This window comes from Rousettus aegyptiacus, unplaced genomic scaffold (genome assembly GCF_014176215.1).
Source record: "Rousettus aegyptiacus isolate mRouAeg1 unplaced genomic scaffold, mRouAeg1.p scaffold_m13_p_16, whole genome shotgun sequence".
NCBI lineage: Eukaryota > Metazoa > Chordata > Mammalia > Chiroptera > Pteropodidae > Rousettus > Rousettus aegyptiacus.
Window position 1 is genome coordinate 29,086,498 of NW_023416291.1, and position 24,944 is coordinate 29,111,441.

General features: G+C 40.3%; 2 pseudogenes; one reads left to right on the forward strand and one right to left on the reverse strand.

Annotated features, from left to right (window-relative positions):
* Nucleotides 1-330: 330 nt before the first annotated feature.
* Nucleotides 331-449, forward strand: LOC118612756 (annotated as a pseudogene).
* A 764-nt stretch (nt 450-1,213) lies between these two features.
* LOC118612772 lies at nt 1,214-1,331 on the reverse strand (annotated as a pseudogene).
* Between the last annotated feature and the right edge of the window lie 23,613 nt (nt 1,332-24,944).

Here is a 24,944-nt window from a genome sequence, read left to right on the forward strand (position 1 = left end):
AACAAACACAGAGAGGCAGCCAAGATGAGGAGACAAAGAAACATGACCCAAATAAAAGATTTGAACAAAGCTCCAGAAAAAGAAACAAAATGGAGACAAGCAATCTACCACATGCAGAGTTTAAAACTCTGGTTATAGGCATGCTCAATATTCTCAGCAAGAACTTCGATAGAGATAGTAAACATTAAAATGGAGATAGAATACATTTAAAAAGTCAGAAATGAACACTACATTAGAGGGAATTGATAGTACATTACATGAAGCAGAGGATCGAATAAGCAATTTAGAAGATGGTGTAGCAGAAAATACCCAATCAGAACAGCAAGAAGAGTTTACAGCCATGCCACCCTGAACATGCCCAATTTCGTCTGATATCAGAAGCTAAGCAGGGTTGGGCCTGGTTAGTACTTGGAAGGGAGTCCACCTAGGAAGACCAGATACTGTAGTCATTAGGAAAAAAAGAACAGCAAAAAGGAAAAGAATCTCAAAAAACAAAAAATGAGTATAGTTTAAGGGGCCTCTGGGATAACATCAAGTATACCAACATTCGCAACATAGAGGTACCAGAAGGAAAAGAGAGAGACCAAGGAATTGAAAACTTATTTGAAGAAATAATAACAGAAAATTTCCCTAATTTGGCAAAGTAAATAAACATACAAGCCCAGGAAGTACAGAGAGTCTCAAACAAGATAAACCCAAAGAGAGAGACCCACACCAAGACACATCATAATTGAATTGCCAAAGGTTAAAAACAAAGAGGGAATCTTAAAAGCAGCAAGAGAAAAGCAGTTAGTTATCTAAAACGAGCTCCCATAAGACTCTCAGCTAATTTCTCAACAGAAACGTTGTAGGCCAGAAGAGATTGGCATGAAATAGTCAAAGTGATGGAAAGCAAGGACGTACAACCAAGATTACTCTATCCAGCAAAGCTGTCAATTAGAATCAAAGGATAGATAAAAAGCTTCCTACACAAGAAAAAGCTAAAGGAGTTCATCAGCACAAAACCAGTATTACAAGAAGTGTTAAAGAGACTTCTTTAAGAAGAAGTAGAAGAAAGAAAAGATCAAAAATATGAATAATAAGATGGCAATAATTACATATCTATCAACGATAACTTTAAATGTAAAGGAAGAAATAGATAGGATGGTTATGGACAAGAAAACACATGCTCCCTACAAGAGACCCACTTCAGCTTACAATCCCTTATTTTTAACACCTATAAGCACCTGGTCTTCCTACGTGGTCTCCCATCCAAGTACTAACCAGGCCTGACCCTGCTGCTTCCAAGATCAGATGGGATCAGGCTTGTTCAGGGTGGCATGGCTATAGACAGAGACACCCACTTCAGATTGAAAGACACACACAAACTGAAAGTAAAGAGATGGAAAAAAATATTTTATGAAAATGGAAACAAGCAAAATGGCTAGGGTAGCAATACTTATACCAGACAAAACACTTTAAAACAAAGGCTATAAGAAAAAAAGAAAGAAAAAAAAAGACCCAAAAATTTCACTTCTGAGTATTTATTTGAAGAAACCCAAAACATTAATTTGAAAAGACAAATGCATCCATATGTTCATTGCAGCATTATTTACAAGAGCTAAGATATGAAAGAGACCAAAGCGCGCATCAATAGATGAATGGATAAAGAAAAAATGGTACATATATACAATTGAACATTACTCAGTCATAAAAAATAATGAAATCCTGCCATCTGCAACAACATGGATGGACCTAGAGGGCAGTTCACTGAGTAAAATAAGACAGACAGAAAAAAACAAATACCATATGATTTCACTTATATATGAATCTAAAAACCAAAATAAATGAACAAACAAAACAGAAACAAATTCATAGATAAGAACGTTTTGATGGTTGCCAGATGAGAGTGGGGGCTGGGAGAATGGGGGAAGGAACGGAAGGGATTAAGAGGTACAAATTCGTAGTTACAAAATAATCATAGGGACATAAACAATAGCATAGGGAATATAGTCAATAATATTGTAGTAACTATGTATGGTGTCAGATAGGTTCTAGATTTCTCTGGGTGATCACTTTCTAAGTTATATAAATGCCTAATCACTATGTTGTACACCTGAAACTTTATATTCTATGTCAACTGTAACTGAAATATAAAAAGAATATTTTAAAAAATAATAGTTATTAAATGGTCGTTGAGTTCACCTACCTACTGGTCCTATAAAGCAGCCTCCCTGGCATGATATGCTCTTATTTTTCTTTTCTCCCTCACATCTTTCCCAGACTTTAACCAGACTGAATTACTCTCTGTTGCCCTAACTTGTCCCTCTCTCCTGCTTCCACGGTCTCCCTTCCGCTGATTCTTATAAAAAATGTCTTGGTCCCTCTGCATAGCCTTTCCATCCAGCAAGATGGTACAGATGCCAGCTCCAACAGGGACTTCTGATCTCACCAACCAAATGCCCTTTCTCCCTTCTTGAAACCCGAAAAACACTTTGTTTATACTTCTTATCCACTTACTCCCATTCTGTTCATTCATTCATTCATTCATTCATTCATTCCACAACATTTCTTGAACTCACAGTGGCTCAGATTCTGGCAGGAAGCAAGGCATGGAGCCCTGCCCAGGAGATATGTGGGTGCCCAGAGAAGGAAGGAGTTAAATGCTGGTCACCATTAAAATGTCAAGACTGTTAGAAAAGGAGGCGTTCTGAGAAGGCATGGCACAAAGCTCTAACCTGGCCCAAGTCCAGGCGCGTCTCTGAAGAAGTGAGGGTCCCTGAGAACCGGAGGGCGCATGCGCAGCAGTTGGTCCAGAAAGAGGGGATTCCAGGCACAGGAACTGAAGGAACCAGCAAATAGAGTTCTTTGTTGTCTGTTGTTGTTGTTGTTGTTGTTGTTGTTGTTGTTGTTGTTGTTGTTGTTTTGTAACTTGTAAGGTAAGTATTATTGATACCCTTATTGAAGAAACTGAAGCCCCAAGCCCTGGCTGATGTAACAGCACAGGAAGAGCCAGGTCCTAAAACTGCCTTCTCCAACTCCAAATTCATGGCTCTTCCTACTACACAGCTAAAGTGGTAGGAATCAGTGGTAATAATTTGAAAATCATTTCCCTAAGTATGTAATGTAATTAATGAGTTTGCACACATATTTTAGGAACACAAGTATGTGAGGGAACATCAGGTTTTTTGTTTATTTTGCTGTCTGTTAAAAAAAAAAAAAGCTGAGTATGGAGTGGCAGAGAAAAGGGAATTCCTCTAGTACAGTGAAATATCTAGGTGAAGAATCAATAGGCCTTGTGTTAATTTGCCTCGGGGATATTGGCATTAATGCCAAAATCTGACTCCTTGCCAGGGTTGGAGACGATTTGCCTGGACTGGGGCGCCATCTAGTGGACATTTCCACATCCTCTTTGGTACTGGCGCTTAGAGCCTAGCCTCACTTTGAACGTAAGGTGGGTGGCCTGCTGGTTCTCTCACGGTTTCTCTAGGCAGTGCCTTTGGGATTTTAATAGGAATAAACTGATTTAATAGGATATTTCTTTCTTTTATTTGGAATATCATTTGCATATCGATTTCCTCAAAACTTTAGTTATGAGTTCTAATTCTTGAGTTTGTTGTTTGATTTTTATAAGAAGTCCTCATTGTTTTTATAAGAAGTCACCAGGCAACTCGTGTGTGTGTACACGTGTGTGCGTATGCACGTGTGCACTTATCAGTGATTTGTACCATGACATGACTGGGAGGTTGCCATGCCTAGAGCAGCTAGTGCAAATTGGAGGGCAGAGGGAGACCACCCCGAGACAGCCCACCCAGGATGTCAACTATTGCACATGGAGCATGTGGGCTGTGATGCTGTGGCCAAGCCTGACATGTACCTAGCTTGATCTTTCCCACAGGCTCACGCATCCCCTCCAGTGGCTGGGACACTGTGAGGGACTGTTCTCACAGAGGCGTGTGACCTCAGGGGAAACACTCCTGGACATGTCCAGCCTACAATGACAGTTCATACAGCACACTGTTAAGCCATTCAGAACATGCGAGAATAGGTGATGTTTCCAGCTGGTTAACCAATTTGGCGAATTTTATTAGCACTTATCCTCCATCTGGGGTTCTTTTTATACTCATAACCTCTGAAGCACTTTTTCAAACTCCTCGAAAGAATCAAGCAACATTTCTCGGTCTGAAAAATATACCCAACTGCCTTCCTGAAATTTAGGTCTTAAGGAGTAATTAAGTGAATAAGTATGTCTTGTTTTTGCAAAAACCTGTTCACACAGCATATTTTAGTAAGGACAGTGTTTCTTAGTTGGGGGATGGGCAGTTATAGCATCTCCTCAGACTTTGACTAAAATTATGGATCATCTCTCTAGAAAAATATGCTCAAATATACATTTTGATTCACTGCCTCCCAAAGGGGCTTAAAACTCTATCATCAGAGAAAGAGAATAGTTGGTGCTGTGGTTCATGGCCTTTTCAGCATCCAGAGTTTCTTGTCAATTCAATTTTATTCAGTAAATCATTGCAGTGTTTGCCAGGTGCCAGGCACCAAGCTAAGAGCTGAGGATACAAAAATAAACAGACACGGTCCATGACATCAAGAAACGTCATACCATGTTCTCATCTTATCACTTACCTTCTGTAGACTTCATGTTTTGAATGAATTGAATTATAGAATTCCAATTACCAGTTATTCTCTATTTGTCTTTCCCTAAGATAACCAATGTCACTGCCATGAAGAATCATGGATTGCATAGAACCTGGAACACAGCAGGTGTTCAATAAATGCTCCATTATATTGAATGATTGCTAAAATTCTAATCAAAGGTAAAAAAAAGATAGTTATTCTTTTGAGTTTTATCATGGATCAACTTTTTTTCTAAAGGCTAAACTGATATGTGAAAAGCCTTTCAAAATACTGTAACCAGTCTGTGAACACTGTTTAACCTGAGGACATCAGTCGCCAAGAGCCATTGATTAGATGCTCTGAATCTGCTGCCTTAGAAAAGGCTCTTGCCTTTCAAGAATTCCAATTATTCAATAAAAGTCACTGATAAGTTGATTAATGAAAGAAAAAATTCATATAACTCCTTCTTTCATATCATAAACCAAATTAAATTCTGGAAGAATTAGAGACTTAAATAGTTTAAATGAAAAGAAAAGAGAGAGAGAGAAAGAGAAAGGAAGGAAGAAAGAGAAGGAGGGAGTAACTATGTGAATATCTGAATTCTGAGTGGAGAGAATATTCTAAACACAAAAACAAGATTAAAAAATTTCAATGAAAAAAAATTCAACTTTTGACGTTTCAAAAACCTTAAAAGGCAAGTAGCAAGCTGGGACATGAATTGACAACAAATATAGCAAAGGTTAAACAAAGTTGAGAATAGAATAGACATTGGGCATAAAGGCTGCTCAGGTGTGGCAGACACTGAGGCTTCAGTCACCGAGCACAGATGCCAACTCCTAAACGCCTTTCTGCAGCACAGAAGCAGGGCTTCTAATTTAGGCCCCAAAACACCGAAAACCACATTTCCCTGACTCTCTCCTTGGAAGGTGCTCATCTCAGCAATATCTATATATAAATGCAAGCGAGCTAAATGCTCACTGTTAATGGGAGAGTTGAGTAAACTCTGGTGAATCCATAGAGATTATTATCCAGTTATTTCAAATGATGTTTAAGAAAGGTTTTTAATAACCTGAAGTTAGGGAAATCCCAAGGAAAATTACCTCCTTGGAGACTGTGACCTTCCCTCAACCCCAATTCCAAAACAAGCAAGGATCTTTCCTTCCCATGAGGATCAAACAAAATGACATTAACAAGGTTGTGAATATTGTCTTATGTTCTCCATATCTTTTTATTTATGGCTTCTCCTTCTTTCCTTAAAGAAGTATTTATTTAAGAAACCAACATGCCTTGTAATCAGTGGTAGGGGAAGCGTATTTATTGTCACTGATGTGAAGTGAGAAAGAATGGGAAACCAGACCCATGCTCCCTGGGGTTCTAGGAATGAGGCTGAGATCCAAACCCTTGGAGGAGAGGGTGGAGGGATGGAGCAGTCAACTTCCTTAATAACTAGAATGTGGCAAAAAATATAGATATAGATATAGATATAGATATAGATATAGATATAATACTAATCATGTTTTTTATTTTGTGTTTTGACATCTTGGGGGTGCCTCACTGGCTGGGGAGAGACTGGTCCTCTTAGGTCTAGTTAATTTCCAAGAAAATGAAAAATTCACTTGGGAACGTGTCCTTCCTACACAAACCAACCAATCCTGAGTCAATATTCCCAAACATCTCTTTTATCTAATTCTCACACACAAATCCAAAATTCCCACTGCCCTAAATCACCCAGAACCAGGCACCAGACAACTAGAGAACACCCCATAGTCCAGAGCCCATTGACACTCAAATTGTCCTATCCTAAGCTGTTTCTCCCTGGCCTGCCTTGCCTTTCCTGCAGAAAACACAATAAAAGCTCTTGACCATGCTTTCTCCCTTGCTCCTGCTTCTGCCTTCTGACCCAACCCGGCCCTGCAGAGCATGACATGCTCCTTTCTCTTGGAAACTGTAAGGAATAAATTCTTCTTTCAATGTCATTAACCTTTCAATGTCATCACTCAGCCGTTTCCCTAAATTAAAATCCCGTGATAACAATCACTGATAGGATATGCTGAAGACTTCCGAAGTGAAGCCATAAGGGCAACGTGCCTCTCACCTGCTCTCTTTCTCTCCGATGCCCCCTCTTAAAACCCTTGAAAGCACGTTGTGAAGATGCCCAGGCCACCTGGAGAGCCCACATGTGTATGACCCAGCTAATAGCTCCAGCTAACATCCCAGCCAAGAACCAGCATCAACTGCCAGGCATGTGAATGAATGATCTTTCAGAAGTTTCCAGGCCCCAGCTTTCAAGCCCTCTGGCTGAGTTCCCAACACTGAGAAGAAAGGCAAGCTATCTCCACTGTGTCCTGTCCAAGTTCCCAACCCACAGAATTCATGAGCATAATAAATGTTTGCTGATGCCACTACATTTGGGGTTAATTTGTTATGCAACCAAATTAACTGGAACAGAGAATAAGTTACTTCATAATAACAATAATAATTAATAATAATCAAATTAAAGCAAAGCGTGTGGAGCGGCATTGGGACCAGACAGTGGGTAGAAGCTGCAAGGGCCTTGAGGAGAGAATTCGTGAAAGTGTAAAGGGACACGGAGGCACTGTTAACCGAAGTCCGATGACTCTTCAGGAAGTTATCAGGAAGGGCTAGAAGAACCATGAAGGAAATATTGCAATTTAAAGAGAAAGGACTTTGAAATATATTGGTAGAAAAGTTTGCATCGATGTTGCCAATGGTAATGTGTGAAATACAAAGTATACCTAGTAATCTGGGTGACGTAACTAAGAACTCCAGGCCGAGTGTCGGAAATGCTGCTCGGATCCTCCCAGCTCCCTACGGTAAAGTAGGAGAGGAGAGAGATGAGCTAAAAAATGAATCATTCCATTTTCAAGTGAAATTTATAGAAAATATAGAGGATCCAGAACTTATTGGGTTAAAAAATCTGTTTCCTATTCCAAATCTTTCAAAAATTCTCAAATTTAGAAAAGGCATTGGAACAAAAATAAAATCTAGTATGGAATTATGTGATCGTCTGTTAAGACCTCAAAGAGATCTAAGTCGATGCCTTTGAGAACTATTCAGACAGACCAAAGGTACTCTGAAGATCTGAAGAGCATGCTACAAATATTTTCCTGTGACAATAAAGTTTCTAAGAGTTTTAAGGATTTTGGCCCTTGGCAGCTTTACGGAAACTCCCAAATAGAAGAGAATTTATCTCAATTATGTTTCAAGGTATGCCCTTTGTCTAATAATGTGTTCTCCGATAAATTCAAAGACAGATTGCAAAGTTGCAAAGAGAAAAGTAGTGAAAACACGACCTTGTTGAATCTAAAAGAGAAAGAGACGATACAAAAAGAAAAGAAGCCCATGGACCCCAAACTACTACAACAAAAAGCAGCTGGAAAACTACAGCTGTAAACACTGGGCATTTTTTATGAAAAAGAAAGGATGACTTAAAGGGCAGTACAATGGAAACTCATTCCCAGACAGAAGAACCAAGATCTGCTCAAGGAACTGGAAACATATATCTGGCTGGGTTTCAGAATTATCATGGACCAGGGATCACTGTGTGCCTCCTGTGTCCTCTCTCCTTTCGAGTGACAATGTCTGTGCTACTTACATATGTCTGTCTCATCATTATTTGTTTAATGTGGGGGGAGCAGGTCATGTGTCCATTTAGTTTATAGGGTTTCAGATCAAGATATGATAGGCTAAACTTCAGGTATATACCCAAGGTGCCTTGTCCACAGCTGAACCTGTTTAGGAGACAAGATTCTAGACATTGCGACGGAGCCGATGCCATAAAAGGATGACTTCAGGAAGTTGTAGGGATGGAATAAGTATGTTTTGCATGTGATAAAGATGAATTGTGGACAGAAGGCAGACTGCAGTAGGTTATATTATTCAAATAAGGCCATAGCTGTCTTTCTGGTCCCAGAGTTGCTCTTTGACACTCTTTCTATAAAAGACGGGAGTCTAATTCCCTTCCCCTGGAATGTGGCCTTGTCTTTGAAGCAGCTGCCTTGACAAGTAGAAGGTAGAAAAAGATACAGTGAGCAACTGCCAAAGTGAGGTCATAGGGGGCAGCTTACCTTCCAGCCAAGTCTTTCTTTCTCTGAGAATGTCCATCATTGTGACGAGGCCCCCATGCTGCCACTCAAGCACATAGAGAGGCCGTTCACATGTGTCCCAGCTGACAGACCCAGCGAGGGTACCACCCAACAGCAGAATCAACAGCCAGATGAACAAATAAATGAGCCTTGGGTAATTCCAGCTTCCAGGATTCAAATGTTATAGCTGAGTTCCTGGATAGTAGAGAACAGAGATGATTTATGCTCACTGTGCCTTGTCCAAATTCCTGGTTGCAATAGGTGACTTATAAGAAATATACATTTGATCATTCAGATGACTAAAATATATTTGTCATATGTATTTGGTCTTCCTCTACAATTCCTGACTCACAGGTCCCAAACTCTTGGCATTTCCTAACTGTTGGGGTAGGGTGGGGGCAGGGGGTGTCTTTTGTTTTGTTAATGAGGTGACTTTTAAAAAGCATCTAAGGACCAGGTGGGGGCTGGTTGCCAGCAGAACCAACCATGTCATTAGAGAGGAGAGGCTTGAGTTCGAATCAATTGCCAATGGCCAACTATTTAATCTATCATGACTATGTAATAAAACCTCTATAAAAACCCAAAGAGCAGGGCTCAGAGAGCTTCCTGGCTGGTGAGCACGTGGAGGAGCCAGGGGAGTGGCACTGCCAGAGAAGGCGTGGAAGCGGCACGCCCCTTCCCACCCACCTCGCCCTCTGCTTCTCTTCTATCTGGCTGTTCTCGAGGTAAATCCTTTGATGATAGACCGTTGATCTAATAAGTACAGTGTGTCTCTGAGTTCTGTGAGCCAACCGATCCAACAGATTAATCAAACTCAAGGAAGGGGTTGGGGGAATCTCTGATTTATAGCCAGTTGGTCAGAAGTACAGGCAACAAACTGAACTTGTGATTGGCATTCTGATTTGTAGAGGGGTCATTGGAACTTCCAGTTTATAGCCAGTTGGTCAAAAGTGCACGTAAGAGCCTAGACTTGTGGCTGGCAGAGAGAGAGAGAGAGAGAGAGAGAGAGAGAGAGAGAGAGAGAGAGAGAGAGTGTCAGGGTTGCAAGGAGGCAGTCTTCTGGGACTGAACCCTTAACCTGCAGAATCTGATCCTGTCTCAGGGTAGATAGTGTCAGAATTGAGTTGAATTCTTGGAAACTCTGCTGATGTCCAAGAATTGTTTGTTGATGTGGAGGGACACCCCTCATGTTGGAAATGGGTCTAGAAATACCATTTAATGGCACATGGAATCCACGAGCATAATAAATGTTTGTTTATATCACTAATTTAGGAGTCATTTGGTATGCAAACATAATAACTAGAAAAACTTCAGTAGATGGAATTATACTGTAAGATATTTTTATTTTATGTAAAATAGTACAATATTAAGTCTAAGCAGACTATGATAAGTAAATGATGCATATTGTCACCCTAGAGTACCACTAAAAAATTAAAAATACAAAAAAAGTGTAAGCAAAAAGCCTAATAAAGGAATTAAAATGAAATATTAAATAAAATCTGATTTACTCAAAAGCAGGCAGAAAAGAAGGGACAGAGGAACCAAATATAGATTAAACAAATAACTTGGTAGACTTCAAACCATACCATATCAATGATATTATTAAGTGTAAATGGATTAAACATTCCCATTAATTGAGCTACAAGTAAATAGCCATATAAGGAGAAAAAAAAACCTTATCCCATACTTTATACTATACCCAAAACCTGAACTGGAATATAGATCTAAAATACAGATCTGCTAAAGAAAACATGACCTTCTGATTTACAAACTTTTCTTAGATGGGGCACAAGATGTACATACTATAAAAAGAAAAAAATGATTAAATTTTATCAAATTAAAAACTTCTCTTCTTTGATGGAAACCATTAAGAAATGAAAAAGGCAAGCCACAGACTGGGAGAAAATAGTCATAAATTTTTAAAATTATGTATTCAGAATATAGGAAGAATTCTTACAGCTCAATAATGACAAACAACTTATTTTCTAATGGGAAAACAATGTTAGCAGACATTTAACAAAAGAAGATATGTGAATAACCAATAAGCACATGAAAAAATTCTCAATGTCATTATACCAAAATGAGCTACCATTACACACCAATTAGTCAATGTGGTGTTTTGAAATACTGTGAAGCTTTGGTTTTTTTATGTTCCTCCCTTTTCAAAGTAATCTCATTCTAAAGCATGTATTACTACTACTTGAAAGGGGTCTAACCAGCCATTGGGTACAATGTATTTCCCAGGTTTCTGATTAAGAGTTCCAGTCAGGCAAGTATGACAGTAGATGCTGTGGCCCACCCGGGTCCTGAAACATGACATCGGCTTGGCTCATTTGCCTCTACTTCGCACTTTGGCCGGTTCCCATGCCTTTCACCCCACTTGCCCCCAAGGCCCGTGTCCTGCACTGAACCTAGCTCTCATCATTCCCCTGAGCGTCAAAGCTCACTGCCTACTTCCTGCCTTTCCCAGCCCTCGGGTGATTAAAATCAAGAATGGACATAGATTCCTCTAGCTGAGTCTACAGGGTTGCCTGATGTCTGGCTCTTTAGCTGTCATTTACCTCCCTCTGAATTGGATATTCAAGTTTTGATTCTTAGTAGAATGTACCCTAAGTTTGCCATGCATCTAGGACATTGTGCCTTATTCTGTGTGTCTACATCTGTTGGAATGGCCTCTGCAACGGGGCTAGTGCTCCTACCCAAGCGATGACCCACGCCTGGGAAAATGAAGTGTCATCAATGTCAGCTCACTCACACCTCTGCTGTCTTGCCGCTCTGTTCCAGCTGCTTTATTCTAGTTCTCACTCGACTTAAGGTAGCACAAGGGTTACACTTAAATAAATGGTTTTCTTGAAAACACTCAAAAAGCTGAGACTATTTCCAACTTTGTAGTCACTCCAAAGATAAAAAATATTCTCAGAATAATGAACAAATGCAACTGATAGAGCTGTATTTTTTCTGACAGTTGTCACTCTTAATGTGACTTTAGCTCAGTACACTGGCTAGAGCACCAGCTAGTGGGGAATACGCTGCCTATCATAGAAGTGCAGAATGTGGAGAAAGGATAAAGCCTTTTTTACTGATATTAAGGAGGTTTGGAATCCCACGAGGACAAATTACTCTGCTAAAAACAGGAAAGAAGTTTAACTTCTTGAAGACACAAAATCATTTGGCTAAAACTCTTTTAGTACCTTTTTGGAATGAATATATGAATATATTTTTAGGTAGACAATCATGTACTTTGTTAGAATATTATGTAATTGAACTTTATACTCCCTATTTTTAGGCAAATGTGCAAATTACAAGTTAAAAATTTATAATAGTTCTTTCCTGAAGGAAGTCATGTCCAGTATATGTCAGAGAATCAAAACAATTTAGGTTCGATCTCCTACTTTCTGTAGCTTTCATATAGTAATTATTAATGTTTATAGTGATGGACCTAAAGCATTGATTCTCAAGTAATGCACACAAGAGCCACATTTTAAATCATGGGCACTGTGTTTTTAAATACAAATTCCTGGTCTCTAATCCCAGTGACTCAGGTTCACTGGTCTGGATTGGGGACCAAAAATCTGCAATTTTAACAAGCATGGTAAGTGATTCCAATGTATGTGGTCTCATAACAGGCTTGGAGAGATGATTTAAGGCACTGTAAAATGCCACGGGTCCTTCTGAATCATTAAAGAACAATAAAATTATGTGACTATGTATTTTAATGCTTGGAACACTAGTAACCCCATGTGAGTCACATGTAATAGCTCTTTGCAATCGGCATACTTGATAATACAAAACAATTCAATGCCTAAGCAACTTGGGTACACAGGCATAGGAAGACCTGCTACATGCCTGATATCTACCTACAGACTAACCAGACCACACTTCGGAACATGTGTGTTCTGGTTTCGCCATATAATCTACTTCTTTCCGTAGCTAGAGCCAGTACCTCATCTGTAGGTTCAGCTCTGTGGCCTCCCCCAAAAAGCTCCACCACGCTCAAAGGAGTCTTCTAAGCACCGATGACCAGAGAAGTGAGTTCTCCTGACTTCTTTAAATATTTCTCTAAGGCTTAGATAATAAAACTGAATTCTCTCCAAAGCAAATTGACTGATTCAGAGAATACCAGCTCTTGCTTTTCAGCCCAAATCTATCTCTCACACCTTCCTCAAATATATATATATATACGGCTATTTTTCCAGCCTTTCTTCCTCAGCTATTTGGAGCAATGATTCTTAACCTCAGCTGCCATTTGAATCACTACAAAAGATTATAAAAATTCCAATGCCTACCCACCAACATATACAAAAATTAAACTCAAAATGGATCAAAGACCTAAATGTAAAAACAAAAATGATAAAACCCCAAGAAGAAAACATAGGGATAAATCTTCGTGACCTTGGATTTGGCCATGGATTCTTAGACATGACAACAAAAGCAAAAACAATCAGAGAAAAAATAGATAAATTGGATTTCATCAAAATTAAAAATTTCTGTGCGTCAAAGGACATTATCGAGAAGGTGGAAAGACCACCCACAGAATGGCAGCAAATATTGTAAGTCATATATCTAAACCCAGCCTCATAATGAAATTACTTGGAGAGTTTTACAACATATTGATGTCTAGTTCTTATCCTGGAAATCCAGGTTTAATAGGTCTAACTCCTGACTCTGACTAAGTGGAAAAATCCTAAGAGTACCAAGAGAGAGAGAGAGAGGCCCAGTTTTCCAGAACCTTCCAGAACCTTTCAGAGCCTTCTAGACATCCCTGCCCAGGGACTGACATGTGAGTGAAGTCATCTTAGACCTTCCAGACCAGACCAGCCACCGGCTGAATATCAGCATGTGACTCACACCAATACCACATAGAATAGAAGTATTGCCCATTCCAGCCCTTCTCAATTCCTAAACCACAAAATCATGATAAATAATAAAATGACTGTTGTTTTAAACTGCTAAGTTGTGAGGTAATCTGTTATGAAATGACTGATGAAAATGTCCTAAGGCAGAAATAACTTTTGGAGCGTTCAAGGGACCCAAATAATTCCAGCGTGGCTGAAGCTAATGGAGCGCGGCGAGGAGTAGATGAGTTGGGAGAGTTGAGCAGGGGCAGATAGTGTGGTGGGGCAATGCCGTGGACGGCCATTGAAGGGATTTTAGCAAATGAGGTCTGAATTGAGAAAGTTCTTTCTGGCTGTGTGTGGCAAACGGACTGTAGTGGGGCAAGAGTGGACAGAGAGCAACCCATTAGGAAGCTGTTGCAACTGGTGATTTTTCCTGGTTGGGAATTTGGCCCAATATGTAGAAACTTACCTTGCAACACTGTCATCAACTTCCTGACCTTTATTCCAGTTCAAGCAACTGAACCTCTGCCTTATTTCTGTAACTTGTCCCTCACTTTGCATCTCAGTTTCACCAACGGCGTGTTGGTTCTACCGATGGTGTCTCTATCTTGCTCCCCATTGTCCCATGTTAAGGGAGGCAGCAAAGAGGGGGATTTTTCCTTTCGTTGGTTCTTTGTATGTAGAAAAGCCCATTGATATACCCTTGGGGAAGAGGGTAACTTATTGGGGAACAATAAATGTGTTGAGTATAGTCAGCTCCCAGCTGCCCATAGATAGCAAGAGTCCTGTTCTACTTTTTCCTCTGTGATGGAATAGCCCTGTCCCCATGGAAGAGGCCCAGGGAGGCTGAGTCTGTGGTGACTAGGGGTAAGCTCACCTTATTCTGGGATTCAGTATTAAGAAGCTTACTGACATAAGCCACTTTCTTCAACATTTTAGCAATAAGAAAGGTGACATTTTGGCCTCCATTACTGATTCCTGTCTCTCAATTGGATTCAAACTCAGGTGGAGAAAAGAGCCTATTTATTGGGACCCTATGTCCCTAACACCTGAGATCCTGCATCAACAACCTGCCTGCCAGTTAGGACCCTTGGTTGCTCACTAGTGCTCCAAGGAATGACCTGCCCCAGACCTCTCTGTTGGTGGCCACCTGGTTGCCCTGCTGAATTTTCACATACTTCCTGTTCTTAGACTTTCTGGTTGTCACATGACATCCACCTGTCCCAAAGGCTACCCCTCACCTCTGGTTGGATTTCCCAAACAGAGTGTCCTGCGTCCCAGACCACTGCAGGTCACCTAATTCTGGAACTGGGCCTGGACTTCCTTGTATTAACGTCAGCTGAGCCTGATCCTTCAGGCCTATCCTGACGTGGACTATAGGAGGTGTGTCATTCACATGTCCTTCCCCCTGACCAACCCACAGCCTATCAACATTTGAGTTTCTCCTATCCTTACAATACAGATAAGAGAGAGTTCTAGAGTTATACCAGATCCTAACTGTATGTCCTTCATCTAGTGTCTTAATCTTTCTGTGCCTCATTCTCTTCATCTATAAAATGGAGATAGTGATTTTAGCACCTACCTATTCCTGTGAAAATTCATGTTCCTTCAGTGATACACAGGACTTGAGAGGCTGATGCTGCCTCCACACTCACCCCCAGAAGAAAGCTAGGATGCTGGGAGGATGACAGAGAGGTCAATAAGGCCATTGCATGAGAAAACAGAGCAAACGGGGGGAGGACAGGACTCCTCAGGGGCTTACGGGTAACTAGATGGGGTAGGGAAATAAACATTTTATACCTCTGGACTCCAGAAGTCTGTGTGATACAATAATAGTGCGGTCACTAAATATGTTAACAATATCAAGAAAAAAGAGGAACCTGATGACCACCAGGTGGCATATTAGTTTATCAAAACTAAAACAAATAAAAAGAAATTATATTGGCAAAAGAATAGACAAATAGATCTATGAAAGAGAATATAGAGCCCAGAAATAGACCCACATAAATATAGTCAATTGATCTTTGACAGAGCAAAGGCAATATGACGGAACAAAGATAGTCTGTTTAACAAATGGTGCTGGAACGACTAGATATCCACATGCGAAAAACCGAATCTAGACAGAAACGTTATACCCTTCACAAAAGTTTACTCAAAATGGATCACAGATGTAAATGTAAAATGCAAAACTATAAAACTCCTAGAAGATAACATAAGAGAAAATCTCAATGACCTTGTATTTGGCAATGACTTCATAGATAACAAAGGCATGATTCATGAAAGAAAAAAAATCGATAAGCTGAACTTCATTAAAATTAAAATTTTCTGCTCTGTGAAAGATAATGTCAAGAGAATGAAAAGACAAGCCACAGACTGGGAGAAAATATTTGTGAAAGATATATTTTATACTGGACTATTAAACAAAATATACAAAGAACTCTTCAAACTTAATAAGAAAACAACCAACCCAATTTTAAAAATGGGCCAAAGACCTTAACAGATTCTACTTCAGCATAGAAGATACAGTGATGGCAAAAAAGCACAAGAAAGATGCTTCGCATCACACGTCATTTCGGAAACGCAAGCTAGAACAAGATTCCACTACACTTCTATTAGAATGGCCAAAATCCAGAACACTGACAGCACCAAATGCTGGTGGGGACGTGGAGCAACAGGGACCCTCGTCCATTGCTGGTAGAAATGTAAAAGGTACAGTCACTTTAGAAGACATTTTGGTAGTTTCTTATAAACCTAAACATAGTCTTACCACAGGATCCAGCAGTTGCACTCCTTTGTATTTACTCAAAGAAGTTGAGACATATTCACACAAAAACCTGCACACGAATGTTTATAGCAGCTTTATTCATAATTGCCAATACATGGAAGCAACCAAGATGCCCTCCAGTAGGTAAATGGAGAAATAAACTATGTATGGCCAGAGTGGAATATTATTCAGTACTAAAAAGAAACGAGCTATCAAGCCATGAAAAGATATAGAAGAACCTCAAATGCATATTACTGAGTGAAAGAAGCCAATCTGAAAAGGTTATATATTGTATGAGTCCAACTATATGACATTCTGGATGGTGGGGGATTTTGGTAATGGGGGAGGCTATGCATGTTTTGGAGATGACTCCATGGGAAATCTCTGTACTTTCCTCTCAATTTTAGTATGAACCTAAAACTGCTCTAAAAAAAAAATACTCTTGTAAAAAAGTAAAATAAAAATTAACAACTCTTATAATATGGGTTTTTTAGATGCAGTAAATCATTACTTGAGTTCTCAAACTACGAAAATGTCTATTCTTTGTCTACGCAGCTCTGCCTAGAAGGTAGGAAAAATGCTTTCTTAAAAATCTTAGCCCAGAGTTCCAAACATGTAAAATAAAACCATTTTTAGCCAGAATATATAAGCATCAATTATTATTTTAGGTGGTTATTATAATAATAAAATAAAATGAAACATGCTAACCATATGTAGGAGGATAGGAACAAGAACGCATTTCCTGGCCCCAGGAAGTTGAAGCAGAAGAGGAACAGATGAGGAGAGAACGGGCATGTTGAGTTTCACCCCCCGGGTGCAGAATTATCTGACAAGCTTGACAGTCCATGGGGTTTCCTGAGTTTGGTCCCAAACCAGGAAAGTTTCACCTGGGGTTCTTTTTATAGGATGATTTACTCATGCTTGGGTTCTTAGACTGATCTTTAAGTTGGCAGCATTAAGCAAATTTTCTCAAGAAGAATGCATGGGTGGTATATATAGTATAATATAATTTTCTTTATTCTTGTTATGCAAAACTTCTCACAGGAAGTGGGATATTGTTTTCACAGACTCATTTTGAATCACGATAATTCTTTTCTACTTACATACTTAATCCTTTTTTCAAAAAGCTTTCCTCGATTTCGTCTTTGATTATTGCGCCTGTTTCCGTTGTTCTGCTTCGTAAGGTGCCCCCATAAGCCTTGTATTGAATCTCCAAACGAACATCCATATTTATTATTTCAATAATCCCTCATGGTTGTCTTGTTCTTCATGTTTTTCAAGAGCTTTTCACATTTGTTTCTTACATCACTAGTTTATTCACTTTGTTAGCTCTATGCTTTGCAGCTTCAAATGGAGTTAATATTGCTGCTGCTTTGATTACCTTTCCAGTCTTCAACTGTCATTGATGACAATTAACTAAAAATCCTGACTCGATTCAACTTATACAGCAAAGAAATCTATTATTTAACATAATGAGGACTTCTCAGACCTTCAGTTGGATATTGGGATGATGTACATGGCTACGAACACAATTTCTATTATCTAGGAAGTTATCTACTCTATCTGCTGGACTTAAATGGAGTCCTCTTCCACCTCCACCACCTATTTTTTTAGACTTATCGGTTCAAATACATAAAAATATATAATCATGGCGACCCGCTGCCAGCACTCTTCCTTTCTCTGACTTTGCCTGTGGCATTTCCTTAGAGGCCTGATTGCTCTTTCCAGCATGCGACAGGAGACAATGCAGTTGTCCTCAGTGTCAACTCACATTCTCTCTCTCTCTCTCTCTCCCCCCTCCCTTTTTCTTTCACACACACACACACACACACACACACACACACACACACACACCCTTCATGTCCATCTCTGCTGCTGCGGTAATAGGTATTTTACAAATTATACCAATAGGTGGTGAAGACTGAGAAAGCGGAATGGCTGTAGCTGCCTCACAGAGCAGCCTAAGAGAGAGGGTGTTACCAGTCTGTGGTTGGTTCGTACAAGTTTTGAGTTTTTGATTCAGCATGAGGACGAAGAGGCGTTTGCCCTTATTTTAAGCTGGAAGCAGGCTGAGCATGGGTGGTTCATCAATTTACTTTCAACGTGATTCCCCTGACCTTGTTCTTAAGTAGAAGCTCCTTCCAAATCCTGGCATTACTAGATTGTCAGTATTAGTTTATGACGTTTGGCAAGTTTTGGTCTTTTTCTGTGTTCACACAGATAACAGATATCTTTATTTGAACTCGTACTATTCAGAAAATATGCAAAAATATTCACCCCAAATCCACTATCCGAATCTGAAATCTACTGTAAGAAATTTGCATGCCTGAACCGAAGAGTCTATTCAATGATCCTGAACCCAAGCTGCAGGATGTAGAATGCTATTATCTTCCCCAACCTCTCCTGGGGATGAAGTCCTTCATGGTTTCCATGTTAGACTCCAGGGAACATTGGGGAACTAACAACCTGAGTCCAGTGTAGATAGAAACTTGAATGCCTTTGACATAGTATTTCATTATCAACTTACATTGTCATGCATGCCCACTGCATGGCCTAGAGGAAAAACATAATTATAACTTATGTGTCTCGGTAATCTTGTATATGTCCCACAAAGGGACTCACTAAAGAGTTGGTTATGTGGTATGCAATTGAGGTTTCCAAATGCTTTATTTTATTCAGAAATTTTTAGTGGGTTTTATACAGATATCTAAGAATATCTTAGTGGGGTTGTTTTTTTTTTTTTTTTTTTTTTTAGAATATCTTAGTGGGTTTTTATTTTTTTGACCAAAGAAATACTATTATTTTTCCCACTTAAAAGAATAAGTTCTGTACTCTTTTAAAAATTTTGTCATTTATCATATCTTCAGGAAAGAGTGAGATTTAACTCTGAAGGGATGACTGTATTTCAGCTGGAAGTTGGGAACTGCGTCAGCGTTCCTAACCAATGGCATTTTCCAGTCCCATTTTGACCTGTTCTTTTCCCCTCTCCCTTCCTGGCCATTTCAAGTGGTCGCCTCCCAATTTTTATCTCTGTAATATCCTGGACCTTGGCCTATATTACTGTCAACCTTGGACTCTACTGACTAACTGCAGCAGCCAGCTTTACTTCTGGTGGAGTAGTCAACAGGTCAAGCTTGGGTAATAAATAACGGTGGCCTGCAGATTGCACGGTGCAGAGCTAAGGCAGAGCAAAGGTTGGATTAGCGCCTGCAGGAAAGAATGACATTCCTCGCACTCCCCCACACCGCCCTCTCCCTCCCTCCCTCTCCCCATCCCACCCCCACAAGTTCACACGTGCTTTTCTCCCTGCAAATAGTAGCATAAGGAGTTAAGTAACATTAAAGAAAATAATCTCTCTTTTCAAATCCCCCAAAGCCTGGCAGCTGGGAAAGGTTGCGCTCACAGGCATCATGTGTCAGTGCTAACTGCAATGATCTCATTATTTCCTCATCAAAAGAGCATTTTCTAACATCACCATTGGCAGATACTGGGCTTAAAAAAAAAAAAAAAAAAAAAAGGAAATCGCACTAACCCAACAACATCTGATTTATTTTTTTAATCAAATATTCAGGGTTAGACCAAAACCGGTAACAGATTTTTGAATCTCCTCTCCCCACCCCAACCTCCCCCCACCAAACAATAACAACAACAACAACAACAACAACAACAACAGCAACACCTATCTGCCATCTTATTTTTGAGAAATCAGGAGTGAAGTGCATTAGCTTTTATATAAAATATCTGCGCTTCCTCGTTAGCCCAGAGATCAACAAAATGCCTACCAGCTAAATCCCACTGACTGGCTATTTCTGTACTGCCAGCAAACTAAAAATAGTTTTTATATTTTTAAATGGTTGGAGGGAATCAAAAAAATAATATTTTGTGATATATGCAAATTATGTAAAATTCAAATTTTGATGTCCATAAATAACATTTTATTGAAACTCTGCCACGCTCATGCATTTACATCTTATCTATGGCTGCTTTTGCAATATAATGGCAAAACTGAATACTTGTACCAAGCAGATCAAGTTGCCCTCCCACAAAGCCTAAAGTATTTACCATTTGATCCTTAGAAAAACTCTTGCCACCTCCTATGTCAGCTCATTAAAATAACCAAACCAAAACACCAAAATGTTGCTTGCATAGTATGATTAGGACATATTACATTATCAGTGAGCCAAGTAACAGCATATCGCAGAACATAAGCTTAAATCAAGGCTCTAAGGAACGATCACCCTTGCTCTTGATTTTATTTACCTACAAAGCAGCTCAGAGGCAAAAGCTGGTGAGTCAAATCCTCAGAGTAGTAAGAAGAGATCACACATGTGGAACAGTGGATTGAAAACCCCGTCCAATGCATTCAGAGGTGCCAAAAACAGTTATTTCTTTGATTTTTTAATAAGTTACTCCACTTAGAAAAGGGTGGAGATTGGAGAAGCAGGGTGTACCAGCTTGCCAGCTACACATATGTCTTTTTCAGTTTAGCAGTTTTTATTTGGGTTACTTTGGTCTCTTTCAGGTAAAATCATCTTTCAAGATTTCTGGCCCCTCACACCCCCACTTGTCTGTGAGCTTAACTACAGGAGAAGGATCTCACATTCAAGTGTAGGCTCTTATGCAAGATTCCAAGTTTCTCATCCCACCTGGTCACGTGGACTCTGTTGTCTCCTCTCCTCCCAACGCGGACAGCCTGGCTCTATCTGCCTCATTTTGGTATTGTACGTGCTCTGAACCTTGACAATGTTCTCCTTCCTTCATCCCCTGGCCTTGGCCTTCCACCCACAAGCCTCGGCTGCAGGTTGCAGGCACCTTAAATGGCACCATAGCAGTTCTGGCTCTCAACTCAGCCACCTTCCACATTCTCCACTAGAAGCACTAGAAGCACACAGACTGCGTGGATCTCTTCCACGGCACACAAGAGCCTAGGAATACTTCCAGGTTGTGGTATCTCTATCCCATCTGTCCAGGCCCTTCACTCAGCCCTTTTTAACTCACCTTCAGGGTGCCACCATGTTGAGTGCAGTCATTCTCTGGGACTTGACATCTCCCCAGTCTGTACGGGAAAAGTGGGGAGCAAAGCCACTGCTCCGGGATTCTGTCAAACTACCTGGATGTGGTTGACGAGGACCCCTTTCAGGAGAAGCCCAGACACGGATGCCTGATTATTTTACCTTTACCTCCTATCTTCTTCGTCTGGTCGGGTCAGCACCTCTCTTGTGAAATAACCTGAGTTCTCATTACCTAAGTCTTGTATGTCTAAGTGCCAGACTTAACTGCCTGTATATAAAGAGACCTTTTAAAATTCAGAAAATAAACATTTTCTCTCTGTGTAAAGCCTGGCTTTCAAAACTATTATTTCAGCATGGAATCAACAAAGTCAGCTTTTGAAAATCAAAGTCCATCAATGGCTTTTTTTATTCCAGAACTGCCTACCCTCCCTTTCCTGCAGTTTATGGCTTAGCATTCATTCATGGTGGAAGGCTGTGGGGTACATGATTTACTGAGTTATGAAAAACATGTCAGTTTAATACTTCAAAATATTATTCCCGTTACCCTTACTAAATGGCAATCTTTTGTAAACATTTTCATTCTTGTTTTAAAAAATTCCATTCTGCCTGAGCAGAGTGCTGTGGAGTCAGCAGTTGTATCGGTTTGCTTGGCCTGCCGTAACAAAATACCACACACTGGGGACTTCCACGACAGACATTTCTCTTCTCACAATTTTGGCGGCTAGAAGTCTAAGGCGCCAGCAGGGTTGGGGCTTCCAGAGGCCTGTCTCCGTGTCTTACAGATGGCCACTTTGTCGCTGTGCCCTCTCGCAGTCGTTCCTCCGTGTGTGCTTATGTCTGTGTCTTTATCTCCTCTTCATACCGGGACACCAGTCATACTGGGTCAGGGCCCGCCCATGCGACCTCATTTTATTTCCATCGTTTCTTTAAAGGCCTGTCTCTAAACACAGTCACCATGGGGGCGAGGGCTTCAACATACAAATTTGCGGGGAACACGGTTCTGTCCACAACAGTTGTCAAGGCCAATATCAAAGGAAGATTTTATATTGTTGCTGCTGGTACGTTTTCTACAAAAGGATTATGGGAATACAAACGTTAGTTGACAAACGTGGGTTGATCTCATGACTTTTCACTTCAGCGATGAGTTCTTGCTGCTGTGTAGGCCCAGCGTTCTCCCAAGTAAGCATCATGACACACATCGTTTCAGAGCAGTCGTTCTCACTCCTGGCTGCAATTAGGACCATCTCGAGAGCTTTAAAAACAACTGCTTGTAGCAAGTGAAAAATCCATTATCTTGAGAACTGCTACCAGTGTTCCTTTTAGGGAAGGGATCATTCTGTTTAGGAAAACACCTTGAGATACAAAGGGAAAGAAAGGGACAGACAGCCTCTAAGGGTCAAGGTTAGAAGACTGGGAGCAAAGAAATAGCTAACTTCTGTGCATAAGAAATAAGCTAGAATTGGGAGGGGACAAGAGAAAGAATGGAAAAGAAGGGTGGAGGAGGGAGGGAAAAGAGAAAGTCTGGATGACAGGAGAAGAGAGTGGAGCCTGAGGAACATCCCAGTGGCAAGTGGATGTACAGTTGACCCTTGAATGACACGGCTTTGAACTGCCAGGTCCACTTATATGTAGATATTTTTCAATAAATACTGTCAATCTATTTTCCTTATGATTTTCTTAATAACATTTTCTCCTCTAGCATATTTTATTGCAAGAATTACATGTATTACATGTACATAATACATGTAACATACAAAATACGAGTTAATCGACTGTTTATGTTATCAGTAAGGCCTCTGGTCAACAGGAGGCTATTAGTATTAAGTTTTAGGGGAGGTAAAAGTCATATGTGGATTTATACTATGCGGGGTGTTGTTGCCCCAGATTCTCATGGTGTTCAAGGGCCAACTGCATTCATTTGCTAGGCCTGCCATAACAAAGCATCACTGGCTGGGTGGCTTAAACAAGAGAAATTTGTTTTCTCACAGCTCTGAACTAGAAGTCCAAATTCAAGGTGTCAGCAGGATTGGTTTCTTCTGAAGGCTGTGAGTGAAGAGTCTGTCCCCGGTCTCTCATCTTATCTTGTATAAGGCCATCATTTTCACATGGCGTTCTCTTTGTATGCATGCTGTGTCCAAATTTCCCCCTTCTTACGAGGACACCAGCTGTATTAGTTTAGAGCTCACACTAATGACCTTATTTTAACTGATCACCTCTGTAAGACGCTGTAAGGTCACATTCTAAAGGGGTTAGGATTGCAACATATTTACTTGTGCGGGACACGATTGTATCCATAACACGGGGCCAAAGGGTACACGGTGATGTCTGATATTCAAGGCCCAGTTGTTTGTGTTCTGGGAGGAAGCCTCTATTTCCTCAGAATAAAAACACTGCGGATTTAGAGGTTTGGCAGCCAAGAGCGTCTTTTCCATGTCCACCTCTGCTGCCAGCTGGGAGGTCTGGGATGGTGATTAGAAATAAAGTAGAGCTTTTCACAATTTAGATGAGCGCAACCCAGGTAGCAGCTGTGGTGAGGCCCGAGACTTTTTCCCAAAGAGATAATCTGGAAAGATGGGAGATTGCCGTCAGACCTACACACAGGCAAACAGTCAGGCCCCACCAGACCTACAGAATCAGAATCTGGGATATCCAAGAGTTTCTAAACCCATAGGACGATCCTGATGCTGAGTTTTAGAACCATCGCAGTCACCAACAGAAAAGGGTCGGGGTCACATCTGCTCCCTCTGGAGTTATTTAGCCTTAATCTTAGTAAAATCTTGGCCCTTGTTACCTCCCAGAAGTGACTAATAATAGAGTTGACCCCATTTTCAAAATGGCAACCCTCTGTCTCTCCAAAATTATGGCCGAATTATTTAAGAGAGGGAGCGTCATGTCTTTTGAAATCCACATTAGCTTTTTTCTCTGATTAAATAGTTTCTCATAAAGTCTCACCAGAGAATTTAGGTAGGTTTGAAATACAACTCTTCCACTGCTGATCATTTTTGTAATGTTTTATATGACCAAGAGATGACTAAGACCTGCCTGAAACTTTGTGTTGCATTCACTAATGGTTTTTTGTTTGTTTTGTTTTGTTTTAATGAGATGGTACTTGGAACGAGATGGGCAAGCCAAATAATCTTTCTATAGTGTCAAGATAAACAAAGCCAGACTAAACTGGTAAGAACAGATTTTCATTGATAATTTACTATTTCAACAGGAAAAAACGTACAGGGTGAACTGAACCAAAGTGAACTTGGTCATATGCCTATGCATGCATTAAAGCTAGCAACGGTGGTAACTGCAATAGCCAACGGTAAGGGCAGGGGCAAGAGTTCCTACCTGGCTGCATCAGCCAAACCGTAGTGGTGACCAAAAAGGCAAATGTTCAGTGGTTTGAGGATTTCCTGCTTGGGGAGTGGGGCTGGCAGTGTTCAAGGTTGGTCAATGACACTTCACTTTCTGGGACATGTTCCCTCTTTCCTGGTCACTTGTCAGTGGCTGATTCTCAGCCCCGCAGAGCCCAATGCCCCTTTTTATAATAAATATTTTATAATGCCCCTTTTATTAACCTAAAATGAAATTACTATCTTATTTAAGTTACCTATACATAATTTTAGAA